At 49.1% G+C, this 13,005-nt stretch overlaps 1 protein-coding gene across 5 annotated transcripts in view; it reads left to right on the top strand.

The window, feature by feature from the left end:
- The window catches only part of FLI1 (Fli-1 proto-oncogene, ETS transcription factor), a 106,559-nt gene that overhangs the window by 52,517 nt on the left and 41,037 nt on the right, over positions 1–13,005 (top strand). The window lies entirely within an intron of this gene.

Raw genomic sequence — 13,005 nt, 5'->3', positions numbered from 1 at the left:
CCCCTCAAAGCTCTATTTGTGTGAGGAATAGATTCTCTTTCTCACTGTCCATCCTCTGAACATCATCCAAAGCAAGGTTTCAAACCTCTTTGTTGTCCCATTGAAGACAAACTCATCCCCATCCCCACAAACTCCCAGAAGAGCCAGGGCAGGGCCGAGGGGGCACTGCTGAATTCCTGAGTGCTGGAAAACCCTCCCTCTGGAGAGGATGGTGCTGAGGAAGTGACTGTTAGACCTAACATGAGGAACATGTGCTGCTTGCCTTGGGTGTTCACGTGGGACCGTCCCAAAACTCTGATTTCTTGGGAGCACCACTGTGCTCCTGAGAGCTGAGGAAGATCAGACCCCCCCAGGATGTGGCTCAGGGCACTCTGTGTCAGGGTTCCCCAACAGGAAAAGCACTTTTCTTTTGTCCTGATGTCTCTCGGAGATCTCCACTCCCTTCCAGGAGAGGAATGTGGTGTAGTTTTAGTCACCACGATATCAAAATGCCAAATGTTAATGACATTGAGGTACCTGCATAGGCAAATGGCATCTGCCAGAGTCAAAAACTGAACAGATCTTCTTAAATTATTTCTAAGCATTTAATGACCTCTTTAGGTGTTTGTATAAGTTGTTAAAAATAGAATTAAAACTCTACAGACTTGAATATTGCAATTTTATCAGGACACATCCTCTGGGCATTTGGGTTGGAGTCATTCATGCATTCACATTAAAGACACAAATACAGAGTTACAGGGGAGGTTGGATCATCCATCACCCCAAAGGCAAAGGCAAAGTTTCCACTGGCTTTGCTGGCACAGTGGAAAGCCAAAAAAGGCTTCATTTGACCCTGTCTCCAAACACCGTGACAGAATTCACTGTGTGTCAGGGACCTGCACAAGGAGATTCGTGTTAGATAAGGTCTGACTTTTTCCAATCAGTGGCTTTTCATCAGAAAAATGCAAATTTATCAAAGCCTTCCAATTCACTGGAAAGGCAGGGTTTTGACAGTCTGATCAAAGCCCTGCTTGGTGCTTTCTCAAGTTTCTCAGGTTTTCTTTTGAAACTACTCTTTAGTTGGAAACAAAAGCCAATTGCAATATTTTAAGAAAACTGGAAAGGTTAAAACTGCAACAAAACATTGAGAATATCTGAAACAAAATGTTTCAGTTAACTCAAGGTGGACTTCTCTGGATAATTGTTTTGACCTTCTGTCCAACATCAGGATTGGAAAATTTCTTTCAGCCCCCACAGTTTTCTTAGGATATGACGAGGATGTGTCACCACGTTCCAGGTTTGGCCATCTCTTACCCTGTGGCCTTGACAGCCAGTTTTACCCCTCACTTTACACTTCTGCTTGAGTTGAACAAATAATTTTGCTGCCTAGATGGTAAATGAGGCCACATTCCCCAAATATCAGTCTAGTACTGAAACCACAGGACCATCTTGTCTCTGCTTCCTGTACATTTCCTGCTTGCTTGAAAGCTGAGGAAATGAGGTACCTTGAGGTGTGAACATGAGCAGTGTATTTGTTTGTGCTGTGAAAGCACTAAGAGACAGGGACACAGACCATGGCTAAATGTGCCAAGAACTGGGCTCAGGAAAGAGGAAAAAACTCGCCTAACAGCTCATTCCCCGTGGCTTTTCCAAGTAACATGTTAAACAATCCATCTGGACAAACTTCAGGTACTGCCTGAAATTCTTAGTCAGGGAAAAACATACGGTTGGTGTTGGTTTGGGACTGAGCCAAGGTGTGCCTCGAAGTATTTTCTTTCTTTTTAAGCTCTCAGTGTCGCTAAAATCAGAAATGGGGCTTTGAAGGGTGCTTGGTTGTGTGGTGGGTTATTTTTTCTGCAGTGCTGCCGTTTTTTTAACAAAAGCAGAACCAGAGGCTTTGACCCAGCTCAAGAGCCAGTGGTGAGATGCCAACCCACTGACTAACACAGCTCAGGCCACAGGGGTGACACCCAAATTCCCTGGGCAGGGATAAGTCCTCTTCAGTGGCTTAAAAAAATCCCAGCCAAGTTGATATCTATTTTTTTTAATCCTCCAAGAGCTTTAGCAGCAGTGAGGGTCTCACTGAGCCCCAAAGCCGTGGGTGCCTCTCTGCAAGGCGGCTGCTCGGGCAGCCCAGGCAGAATTTGGAGGTTTATTAGCCAGGGGAAGCTGATTGATTTATTAGAGCAGAAACCTCTGGCTTGCTCCACCACAGGTTATTCTCCAAATGCAAAACTCTCCTTCATTTCACACACACAAAATAGCCCAAGTGCTGTGTTATGAATGGGCCCCTTTGTTACCCTGTGGATCGCCAGGACAGACTGTTTAGTTCATGTCTGTACATTAGCACGGGAGGACGGGGTCTGGGAGACAGATGTGGCCTTTAATTGCATGGAAATGTTCGAGGATCGTTAAGCCAGTTCTGACAGGGGTTTTCCTCTGGCTCAGGGAGCACGGCCTTGTTTTGGGAAGGCTCGAGGAGCAGCCCTACAAGCAGGACCTTGTCCTACTCCCTCACCCCAACACCAAACAAAAGCAGAGAGGCTCAGTGAGAAGCCCCCCTTTCCTGCCAGAGCTGCAGAACTGCATCTCAGAGAGAACTCTCTTGAAATCCATCTGATAAAGGGCTTTTCACCACAGCTCAGGGGACTTGCCCTGTTTGAGATAAGAGCAGCCCTATCAGCTCTGCTGGGAACATGGAGATGTGCTGAGGGGCCTCCTTCTTATTTATGGTAGTCCCCACGGGCTGAGGATAAGAAACTCCTCAGCAAGAGGAAAACATGCTGCAGTCACCTCAGAAACCATCCCAAAGCTTCAGATGGAAAGGCAAATCCTCTGCTCCACAGGAGAGAGAGCCTGGGGGGCTGGGGTTTAATCCTAATTTAGCTACACTCTACAGAACAATTTTGAGCAAAGTGTTTGGTTGCTTTGTGTTGGTTCCCATGCTATAAAATTAATGGAACAACCTCATGTGTGCCTCCGTGGCACCCCTGAGATAGTGGCTTTGTCTTTTGGGATCATTGCTATCATTGTAAAGTTTGACAGCTCTGTATTTCAGTTATCAAACCAGAGCTAATGATTTTCACTTAAAAATCCAGAATAAACCAGAAAAACCCATCCAATTAATTGCTAAAGGTGGGGATCTGCTGAGAGCTGGGTGAATCACACAGAGGTCTGAGCAAAGGTCCTGGAGAAACCTGACAGAATCAGCCCCAAACTGGCCCTTGGATACACCTTTCTAGCATCACCTCCAGCCCAGGAGAAGGTTTGGGATGCAGAGCTGAGTGACCTGCCCAAAGCCACAGCACTGAGTCAGGCTCAGGGCTTGGATCTGCCCGCTGGCAGCCCTGGCTCCCAGCCCCATCCCTCCCAAACCCCCTGGAGCCTCTGCTTCCCCCCTGCCATGGGCTCACAGCTCGGGCCTGGGCTCATCCATGGACCCTCCATCACCAGGGCCAAGGGCAGAACCTGCCATTGGATCTCACAGGTGTGGAAAATCATCCCTGGGCCAGGCTCAGACTGCTCTATGATTCCATCACTTCTCAAGGGATCAGTAGCAAGAGACCTCATTTATCTGAGCCAGGCTCAAAGCCTTTCTCAGCCCCAGGCTGATAAGGCCAACAGACTGTTCATGGGCACTGATAAGAGATTTTGGTGAGGGGTTTTTTGCTCAGCCTCAGAGGAGGAGAAGTTTGAGGAAAGTAAGTTTTGCTTTGTCTGGGAGTTCTAGCTCTGGGATAACACTGGTCACTTCTATGACCTCTTGCTCCAAGGACATTGGATGACTTCACAAAACCTGAGCTCTCTGGGGAGCAGGCATCATACACACAGGGACACTGAGGAGTGGGGACATCAATACAACTGCAAAAGAGCCCTTTTTTTTAATTACTCTCACTTTTGATGTTGAGTGAGCCAGGAGGCAGCATTGTCTGCCTGATTCTTGGAGATGCAGCACCAGAGCTGCTGTTGGAGGTGTTTATTTAGTGTGCATGTTTGTCCTCAGCAGCAGCTTCACTGCAGCAGAGGCAGCAGAGGCTCTTTTCCTGCTGCAGTTCCCTGAAATGTGAGTGTTGGTAGGGTGGTCTTTTCTCTGTGATGTTTGGTATCAGTGGGAAGAATAGCACCTTGTCAACTCCTTTTTGCAGTGCAATGTTAACTTTGGGTTCCAGCCCAGGTGCCAGGGTGTGTCCAAGAGGTAGGAGGGATGGCTATCCCTGAATCCTTCCAGGACTTTCCTCTTGCACCAAAATGAAAACATCAGCATTTCTTTGTAAAAAAATGAAAAGCCCCTGGGAACTGGTGTAAACTGGGTTTTCCTCTTCAAATATCTCGATGGAGATTGACAAAGAAAATATCTCAGTGCAATCCTGCTGGGCTGTTTTCCTTGGAATGCCATGAGCAACTTGTTCACAAAATCTCTGCTTTTCCTATAGGCGTAGGCAGGAACAATCCTGGCCCTGGAGCCGCAGGGGCTGGGCTCAGAGCACAAGGAAAACAGGGATCTGTGCCATCCCAGCAGGGTGGCAGCCTCAGTTCCGCTGCCAAGAGCAGGAGACCAGTTGGGAAGGGGATGAGGAGCCAGCAGAGGCTGGATGTGCTGCTGGAGGCATCACTGTGGGCACCCAGCCTGGCAGAGATGGCACTGTGTGAGCAGGGCAAGGAAATGGGAAACATGGGCCCAGCAGCAAAGTGCTCCTCTCATGAGGTTTAACCCCATATTTGAGAGGGATTCAAGGGACTGTGGCTCCCAGCTCCTGCTAAATGTGAGTGTAATTTGTGGGGCTTCAGGCTCTTTTGAAAATTTCAACCTCAGGACTTGTCCATCCTAGTAAAAGCCATTTTTCTGGCTCAAAGGCAGATATCAGGTTCCCAGGGCTGTATCAGGACCATGCATGTGCTTCTTGGTGAAGAAATAGGCTCCTGTGAGTCCTGACCCACCTTCCCCTTTCCCTTATCTCTGTGGGATGCACACTTGACACCAAGCCAAAATCATCAGCTCTGGGCTCAAACCCTGAGTCTGTGCTCTGAGTATCGTGAGCACCAACACCCTGAACACAGATTTAACCAAAACTCAGCTCAGTGCCAAATTCAGAACACAGATTGGAGCCCTAAGGCTGGAAATCCCAAGGAACCACATCTGGTTTAGGATTCAGCTGCAAGACTGTGCTGGACTTGTGTTTGCCCCTCTGACCCAGCACCCAGCTCTGTGCACTGCAGATGCCAGGCCTGGGTTGTGCTCTCTATTTCCTTCTGGCTGAGCCTTCCCATGGCTGAGCTCTCCCCAGGTGAGGGTGCTGAGCTCTCCCCAGGTGAGGGTGCTGAGCTCTGCCCTGGTGAGGGTGCTGAGCACTGCCCTGGTGAGGGTGCTGAGCACTGCCCTGGGCTCTCAGAGCAGCACACACTGGGCTCACTCCTGGAGACACTGCTGTTTTTCCTTAGTCTGGGCTCAGTCATCTTGGGCTGAACGTGCCTGTTTTGTTCTCTGCAGATGGAAACACAACAGCCCCTGATGAAGGTTTCCTGATGGGCTTCCTGCGATTGTGCAGGGAATGGTGTCAGGGAACAAAACAGGATACTCTGGCGGGGTTTGTGAATGTAACAATGGTATCAAAGTGGAATGAAAAATAATGAATGGGCACTGCTGGAGCTGTGAGTCAAACCTGAAATATTTATGTCTCCCCAAACTGCCACCTCCCTGATCTTGAATTCCTGGGAGAACACTCTTCTCACAGTTTCCAGTGCTCTGGCAGTAGGAACCCAAAATGAAAAGATAAGATTTTATGGTTTGCACCTATTCCCTCATGCTTTTCACACTCCACTTGCTGTCCTTTTCCTAGGCAGCTAAAGAGGAGGCACAGAGATGGACATGCCCTCTCTCTCAACCCCCCACTACTTTTGGTTTCTCCATTTATTGTTTTCCTTTCTAGGGTGAATCATTTATATTTAAAAACTTCAATTTATCTTTGCATATGGAAAACAAAACCAGCACTATCCTCTGATAGTCTCAGTTTCTGATATGAGTAAAAATAGCACCCAAAAGCTCTGCTTTGAGAGAAAAGGTGGCACTGTTGCAACAGGCAGATGCAGCTCAAAGTGAGCTCAAGCTTCCTGACACAAAGTGCTTGGTCAGTCTGCAAACCCCTGCTGAAATATTTGCCCCTGGAAAGCAGCCCCTGGCACCACATCAGGAGCTGGGCAGTGGGTGCTGCAGGACAAAGCTGAGCTCAGCACAGGATTTCAGAGCAGCAGACACTGCATTTATGCTCCGGGCTAGTCTGGGGTTGTCAGGAAGCCAGACTCTGAAACCATCCTGCAGTTTGCCTTGCTGTGTCTTCAGCAGCAAAGCCCATAAAAACACTGCAATAATATTTACTGAAGTGGGAATGTTCGCAGTTGGATCCATGTGTCTGTGTTTACAAACACATCTGCTCCACACAAGTCAATTATTTTACAAGAGCGAGGGAAAAAAAATAAAATTAAGGGGATAGTGAGCTAAACCCAGGTGGATTTGACTGCAATCACCCACACAACATCAAGGCTTAGTGAGAAGAAAAATAGAACTTTGGAGGAGAAAAGCTGTGGGCAGAGACGAGTGGAGATAACAGCACAGCAAAGTGGCTGAGGGGAGTGTTAATACGTGGCAAAGGCTGATTGATTTTCTGGGAACATGACATGGCTTGGAAAAGGTCTTGAGAGATCATACAGTCCTCAGCCTTAGCAGGGTTAGGCTGTTCATTGGTGGAGGTGAATCCTTTTGTAGTGAAATTAGCTGCTAAAACAAGAACCCTGGCTCAAGCTACAGCCATGGCAGAGCTTCCAGCACCTGGGACAGGCTTCCTGCTCTACCTCCAGGCTGAGCCCTCATCCTAAATCATCTCACGTGTCCTGGTTGGCAGAACTGGGCAGGAATCCTCCTAAACCTTCTGGGAACAGAAGCTGTGGTTTGTCCTGATGGGCAGACACCTCACCCCAGGTCCCTGTGTTGGTACTGGCAGGGTGGGAAGCACTGGAGGAGTCAGGAGTGCTCAGGGAAATCCCTATCCCAGCCCAGGGAAGGGCTGAGTCAGCTGGAGCCTGGCAGGGATGTTCCAGGCTCCAGAGCAGAGCTGCTGTGCTCTAGAAAGGAAGAGCTGCTGCACAGCTCCAGGATTTGGGGATGTGTCTGATGGAGATGGGATGATGTGTGTGATGGAGATGGGATGATGTGTGTGATGGAGATGGGATGATGGGTATGATGGAGATGGGATGATGTGTCTGATGGAGATGGGATGATGTGTGTGATGGAGATGGGATGATGTCTGATGGAGATGGGATGATGTGTGTGATGGAGATGGGATGATGTGTGTGATGGAGATGGGATGATGTCTGATGGAGATGGGATGATGGATATGATGGAGATGGGATGATGTGTGTGATGGAGATGGGATGATGTGTGTGATGGAGATGGGATGATGTCTGATGGAGATGGGATGCTCTATCAGACTCCCCCAGTCTCTCCAGCCCCACATTTCCCCATATTCCTTTCCAGAGGTCAAGAGGCCACAGCAATAACTTGGGCAGGTTCTTGTTTAATTCCACCTCCTCTCCTGGTCCTGTGCTGAGACTCATCAGAGGCTTCTCCAGGGGATTTCCCAGAGCTCCAGGGCTGCTCTGAGCCCCCTTATCATCAGCCTTAATGCAGCAACTTGTTGGGAAGGAATACTGTCACCTGGTTATTCCCACTTGGTTGGAAACAAACCAAAATAGGCCCTGAAACCGTTCATGTGAAGTCTAGACTGAGAAAAAAAGTCATTAGTGCAGATCCTATAAACGTGTGCCTGAAGTCAAGTGCTTTCCTGCAATGTGAGGTACAGAGGAATGATTTAAATTTTTATCTTTTTGAGTCAGGTTTTGGGGATCCTGAGATCAAAATAATTGAGCATTGATTGTAGCAGCCTTCTTTTACCTGTTTGATATGAAATTTCGTGGGAACAGTGAACATAACAATAACAATAAAAAAGAAATACATAGAATGCCCTATGAGAAATTTTGCGAAATTATTTTGCCCCAATTTTTAGCTGCCTAATTTCAGTGGGTTTTACTACTTTTCAGTATGGTTTTTCTATTTCTGCCATTCTTACTCCTGCTTTGTTTCCACCCAGCATGAGTTACCAAGTTGTGGTTTCCCATTTATTCCTTATTCATGAAGGAGTGATGCTGTGCTCCAGGATGCCAAGTTGCCCTTGGATGTAGCGCCCTGGGTGGAAAGGGAAGGCAAGGTAGCCTGAGCTGCAGGGAGAAGTTGGGTGGCAGTTTGTCTGTGTCACTGATGTGCTTTGGAGCTGTGAGTGAGTCTGCAGTGCAGACTGGAGCAAAATGCAGTGTGGGATGTCTAAAATAATGAAAGAAAGCCCTCCTTTATCCACACAGAAATCCTCAAATCTGCAGAGATTTGGACACAGTTTGCTGCCTTCTCAATCCTTAGTGCTGCTGCAGTAGGGAAGGGGGCTCTGGGCAGCCTGGGCTAGTGCAAGGTGTCCCTGGGCAAGTAGATAAAAGAGGGAGGAGCTCTTTGGCAGGGATGGCTCTGATCCCTCTGGATTCACAGGCTGTTAGGATGGATCTCCAGCTGCATCCAGGAAAACCTCCAAGCAGAACCTAAATTGGTTATGAAGGGCACAAAATGGATTGTGGTTGTTGGCAATAAAATGCCCAGGACTGTAATTTTCCAAGGGGAGTTCTGTGGAGTTCCTGCCCCAGTCACAGCCTATCCTGTAGGGAAAGGAAGGGGGAGCAGTGGCAGCAAACCTGGAGAGAAATGGGCTGGGAAAGCTGTAGAGGGGTTTCTTTTTGGTTTGGTCAGGTGCTCTGGGGAGAGTGGATGGATCAGAGTACATCCCAAAGATCCCTGTTCGTGTCCCAGGAACAGCAGTGGCCAAGGCTCTGAGCCCACAGGGTGCACAGGTCAGGGCAGCAGAGGGCTGAGGGGAGGAAAAAGGCCTGGAGAGGGGAATGATTCCCAAAGGTTACCTGGAGAGTCAGGGCAGGGAGGAGATAACACTCTGCCTTCCTGCCTCCCAGTTCCGTGCCTGATCCATCCCAATGTGCTGCCCAAGACCAACACAGACCCTGCTCCTTTTTGAATTGTGTATTGGGCTCATTTTCTTGCCAGTCCGATGTTATCTCTGCTCTGTGAGCTGCTGGCAGCAGAAGTGCTGACTTGGAGCACTGCAGAGCCAAAGCCAGCTCTACTCACTGCTCCTCGGTGCAAAAATGGTTTCAGGCCGTGTGGGAGCTGCTCCTGCTCCTGGTTTGGGGCTTTGCATCGTAGCTCTGGGCCCTTCAGGAGCTGGGTCTGTGTTGGTAACACTCTCTTTGCAAAAATATTGTGGGAGTGATTTTCTCTCAGGATTAGGAGTGATGAAATTATATTATTGGGGGGGGGAGAGGAAAGAAGAAAGTCACCCTCTAGAGGTGGAAGTGATCTTTCCATGGCAGGATGGTTCAAGTACTCAGCATTTTTGTCTCTTCTAAGTCAGACTTTGTGGAGGAGGCTGAAGCTTTGATCTTTAGCAATGCCTTTTAAATGTGGTTATGGTCAGAAAAGTGAAGGTAACGAGCTCAGAGCTGATATTCAGTGAACACACATTGCAGGTACCTGGAAGGGGCTGTTGTTGAGGGCAGTAGGTGATACCTGGGGTGAAAGCACCAAACCAGGGCTCATGGTCACCTCCCCAGCCCTTGTTCTCCTGGCCTTTCTCCTTTCTCAAATGTCCCCCTCCTAAGAAAAGTCTTTTTTAAAGCGTTCAGGCCACCTCCCTTTCCTGGTGAGGAACCAGGATAACTTGCTGAGAGCACTGGTGGACTGCCAGCCTTCCCCAGTGTGAGACCAGAAGACCAAGCTGGCTGTTCCCTGCCCACAGGACCAAAACCAAACTCTACCTCACCCTATGTAGCACTTAAACCTGGGACCTGGGTCTGGATGGCTCATCTAAAGAAAGGAAAAACTGCAAATTCACCCTTTTACAACTCGAAACTGCTGCATAAATAACAGCCAAGGCCCAGATTGGTGTCTGAGGGCTGCAGGAGTGTGTCAGCCCCTCGCAGAGCTGGTTCAGCCCCTCGTTTGCACAGTTCAGGGCTGGGGCTGCCCTGGAGAGCCTGGACTGGGCTTCCCGGGGAGCTGGACTTGCCTCGTTGTGTGAGCTGCCAGAGACAGGACTTGCCACATTTATGCCAGGAATGTGATTAAAAACTGGAAAAACTGAAGCTGGCCTATTCCCAGAGGCCATATAATGTAACATATATGCCAGAGGAACACACACAAGCCCCCTGTCTCAGGCTCAGTCTGGGCAGCCCAAGGCCACAGCGCGGGGGGCAGAGGTGTGGGGGGACCTTGGCGAGCTGGGCCTGTCTGGACAGGTTGTGTTGGCACCTAAACAGCTCAGTGTGTTTGCCCAGTCGCCTGTCACCAAACACCAAGCAGCTCTCAATTCCAGGGGAGAGACATTTGCCCTCTGGTATTGGATTTAACTGCTGGTCTCTGCCTCAGCCAAACACACCCTGAACAGACCAGCCCTTCAGGACTGCAGCTGGCCAGGCAGAGCCCCCTCACAGGGAGCACAAGGAAGGTTCTCCACATTTCTCAGCTGTAGCCTGACACTTTGGCAGGGCCAGCCAAGCCCTGTCCTCTTCCAAGGGACTGAACTGAGTGCCGGGTCCCCGTCACTGCCGGGACGTTCCCGGGTGCTCCTCTGGCAGCAGAGGCACCTCCCCACCCCTGTGGGGTTTGTTCAGCTGTGGCTGCAGACACCACAGTGGAGCTGATGGCAGCAGGGTTGGCTCTGTGCCACCCGACTTCCCCTGCCTGTCCCCAGCCCCAGGTTTGCTGTTTGCAGGAGCTGAGCGGGTGCTGCTGTCGCTGCCTCCTCTGCTCGGGCACCTCAGCTCCCCCCAGCCCTCGGGCTTCTTGGAGCTTTTGTGGCTGTCACCAAACCATTCCTGGCACAGGAGGTGCCCTGGTGGCATCCAGAGTGTTTGAATTTCTTTTCCTGTGGGCCACAGAGCTTTCAAGACAGCAAAAATGCAGCAGAAGGCAGAGCTGGGCTCCAGTGCCGCTGAGTTCCAGTGCTGCTGGGTTCCAGTGCCTCCTGCCTGTGAGGTCACCACTGGCCCAGTTAACACCAGTTGCATGCAGGCAGGTCTTAGCAGCCACTTTGTCTTTCAAGGAAGATCCTTATCTGAGGAAGTGGGTTCTCCACCAGCTATTCTGTGTATCACACAGAAGTGTGCTCTTGCCTGTGTGTGTAAAGTCAACTGGACTTGGATGCAACCCCAGTCACTGTGATCCAAGTCCAGGGCCATCCTTTGGAGTGTTGTTGGGTCTGGGTTTTTTTTGGGATAGCCATAAAGATCCCTACCTTCCAAATTTTTTCCATCTTCTTCAGAAGTAAAATGGCTTTAGGCAGAAAAAGCTGCCTAGAATTAAGTGGTCCTGACTCCACTTGAATTCAGAAGAACCCCCAAATATCTGCACAGGTCCTGCTGAAGCTACAGTGTTTGCTGTAAAAAATCTTGTGAGCAACCTCTCACACTGATTAGGTGGGATAACCATCATAGTTATTTTCCCAGATATTGTTTCCCTTAAAAAAATCCCAATTTTATGTATGTTTTTAGACTGGAAATCTCCGAACCCAAACCTTGGAAATTTTTCTTTGATGAATTTGCTGTGGTGCTCATGGTTTCCTTGTCTCTGCCCAGCAGAGGGTGGGTCTTGAGAGTCCTAAGTCAGTCCAGCAGCCCAGGAACGTGGGGTTCGCCTGGCACCTCAGGCCAGAACGTGGGCAACCCCACGTTTTTTGTGCTGAGAGGAAACGGAGGCCCACAGAAAATGTGTCATTTAGGAACCCAGGCTGACATCCTGAGTTCAGCGAATCAGCAAATCACTCCATCTGACCTCCAAAGGAAAGGCTTTGCTCTCCTTTAAGAGCTGAACCATCTCGTGTTCTTGGACCTTCCTACAGAGCTGAAGGTCACAACCTGGAGACAGTCCCAGCCCTCTGAGGGACACAATTCACACCAACCCTTCCCAGCTTCCACTCCCTCCCTTACTCTAATTAAAGCTGAAAAAGGGAGGGGGTGTTTCTGAAAGGTTGTGAATCCAGCAAGGAAAAGTTGCTGGAAAGGTTGAACAGTGTGAGCTCCTTCCAGGAGGCAGCATTGGCAGTGTGGGGTAACAACTCTCATTTCTGTTGTTTAATGGAGCCCCTGGGAGAGGCTGATCCCAAGATTTTTACAGCAAACACTGTAACTTCAGCAGGACTTGTGTAGATGTTTGAGGGTTCCTCCTTAGTCAGGCCCACTTAAATTCTAGGCCACTTCAGCTTATTTGGGTTTGTTGCGTGATCTGAGATCAGAGACAGAAAAGTGCTGATTTCTGGAGATGCACTGCCCTGACTCTCTAAGTGGGTTAACTTCAGGCTGAAGGGGATTCTCATGTTCACCCAATAGACTCTTAATTATTGCCATTTTTTGTGATGGTACCATGAGCCTGGTGATTCCTGATTTGCTCTTGGATTCTTGTGCAATGGGAGGGTTCCATGAGCTGCACTTTTCTAAGTTTTCAGAATTTCTGTTTCCCTCCCTGGTTATGGAAGAATTTACAAAACAAACCCCCAAAACAACGACTGGGGGGAGGTGGGGACAAAGTAGTAATTTCTTGTTTTTAAAGGCTCACAATAGGGACTGTGTCCTGTGAATTTTGAGAATGAGGGGCTCAGCACACACAACTTTCAGTTGTCTGTCTGTCTGTCTGTCTGTGTGCTGAGAGTGACCCACTGCTGCCCACACATCACTGGTATCTTTTGAATGCTCAGTGGATCACACAGTAGGTGAGTCTGTTGCTGCCTTTGTTTTGGAGGTTGCTCCACTAATTCACATTAAAAGTGTGTGTGCTTTTAGTCTGGGAGGTTCCTCCTTCGGTTTCTGCCCTGCCAGTCATAAAGGCAGCTGTGTTATGTGTGGTTAACTGAGCTCCAGCAAGAACAT

The sequence above is a fragment of the Manacus candei genome, unplaced genomic scaffold, assembly GCF_025592945.1.
Source record: "Manacus candei isolate 608988 ecotype Guabito, Panama unplaced genomic scaffold, ASM2559294v1 h1tg000086l, whole genome shotgun sequence".
Lineage (NCBI taxonomy): Eukaryota > Metazoa > Chordata > Aves > Passeriformes > Pipridae > Manacus > Manacus candei.
Note: the sequence above shows the minus strand (reverse complement) of the source record. Positions and strands in the feature narration are given on the sequence as shown.